This window comes from Ambystoma mexicanum, chromosome 6q (genome assembly GCF_040938575.1).
Source record: "Ambystoma mexicanum isolate Mex_15411 chromosome 6q, UKY_AmexF1_1, whole genome shotgun sequence".
In the NCBI taxonomy this organism is placed as follows: domain Eukaryota; kingdom Metazoa; phylum Chordata; class Amphibia; order Caudata; family Ambystomatidae; genus Ambystoma; species Ambystoma mexicanum.
The window spans coordinates 1,172,586,659-1,172,588,528 of NC_090937.1; the positions used below are offsets into that span (position 1 = coordinate 1,172,586,659).

General features: G+C 38.5%; 1 long non-coding RNA gene across 1 annotated transcript; it reads left to right on the top strand.

Moving 5' to 3' along the window:
• Window positions 1-824: 824 nt before the first annotated feature.
• Window positions 825-1,635, top strand: LOC138516560 (uncharacterized). Its single transcript, XR_011282285.1, has 3 exons — window positions 825-954; window positions 1,035-1,112; window positions 1,455-1,635. It is a non-coding gene; the product is annotated as an uncharacterized lncRNA (long non-coding RNA).
• Window positions 1,636-1,870: the final 235 nt, after the last annotated feature.

Here is a 1,870-nt window from a genome sequence, read left to right on the forward strand (position 1 = left end):
TATTTCACCTCATTTAAAATTCCATGCATAATACTTTTGCGTGATAGAAAAGCAAAATAAAACTACCTGATGTGCGCTTGAAGTTATTGTTGACTCTGGAAAAGAAATGGATGCAGACTCTTGCTCCTTCGTTTTCAGTGTATTGTCACAAAGAGGGAAAAGTAGTTTAGCATTCCGTATGTGGGAAGATCCAACTCTCAATAATATGAACTTCTGCAAGTCTGTATGGCTCACCATTGGTATACTGGATGTTTTTTTTTTTGCCCGTTTTACATTACATATACATATAGCACATCCACTTACAATAGTCACCATCTTTAAATAAATATGGACAACATCACATGTCTTACATTACACTAACAATTATGGTTTATCATTTCGAACCACATCCGAGTCCGTTTATACCTTTCTCTCTTTCGATTTTTGTTATTACTTTTCTTTTTATTTCATACATCTTTCTTTGCTTTTATCATCTTCCTCCCGCATTTTATTTTTCATTATTCACCATTCCTTCTCTATGATAACGCAATACGTATTGGGGTTACCATGTTAATCCGTAACATTTCACCGTTCCTTACCTTGAAACGGGCGGTTTACATCTTTCCAAGATGTCCGCCCTATTCAACACATATGCTATGCATGTCTCCATGGCAACCTGCTAACAACAGAGCCGACCCGAGTTCAGACGTGAGTCGTGCAGCGCTCACACATTTCCATAGATCACTGAGATTTGACTTCACAGGTAATCGTTGCGAGATGCAACTCTTATACTTTCCACTCACGGACACGAGTTCAACCCTAATGTAACTATATTTCCCATTCAGCATAACAATCGTACGAAGGCGGCATCCCCCTTTGGACTTCTCCACCTCACGGATTTCACACGCGCGCCATCACAGCGTTTGATTTGGCAGTCCTGGCAGACTTCACGCTGCAACGCTCCTTCTATTTCAGGTAACAATGTGAACCGTGTCTCACACAATCTTTAAACACTTACATTTAGAGCTACATACAATTTAGTTTTATTGTTTCAGATCTACAATCAAGCACCATTTTGGATTACTTTCTCTCCTTGACATTGCTTCATGGATTTTCGTGCATGAGAGTAACAGGTCAGTCCCTTGGCCGGTTTTCTAAGCACAGTTACATATATAACGAGTATCAATTGTGGCAAAATGCTTATTTTTTTCCTTTATTATTATTTATCTTTTCGGAAACCTTTCTGGCAACGTTATAATCCTTCAATAATGATGGACACTTTGGATGATGACAACTAATTACTCATTTTTTAACACAACATGGGTAATGTATGTGAATCTCACTATTGTAACCTGAATCTCCAATCATGCTTTTGCTCATTCTGATAATGATTATGCTGTCACTTGATGTATGATTTCTCGATACTCCAATTGTGGACATTGTGGTTGACTTGTTTATTGTTATAATCACCTAAGAGATTTAACCAGTAGGCAGATATAAAAAAATATATGTTCACAGGCCCTGAAGAAGGGTTTTACACCCGAAATGCATAGGCCTTAATGTGACATTTCAGCCTCATAATTCTAATTCCCCCAGAGGAATTCCAGCCTATGAAAACAATAAGCAAACTAAGATTTAATAAACCTATATTTGTTTTCACAGTATACTTTTGTTGAACTTTAAATTACCGCATGAAACCACACTCCAGTGGTACATGGGAGTGCAGCCCGCACCGCTGGCTTCACAGCCAAGGTCTTTCTTTTGCGATTCGTATAGTGTTCTACCACGGAGACACTTCCAGCGGGTTTGCACCCTACATTTCTAAAGAAAGTGTTGGAAGTCTCTAGTGCACAGAGGCTACCTATTATAATAGAGACAGGAATTGAATTTG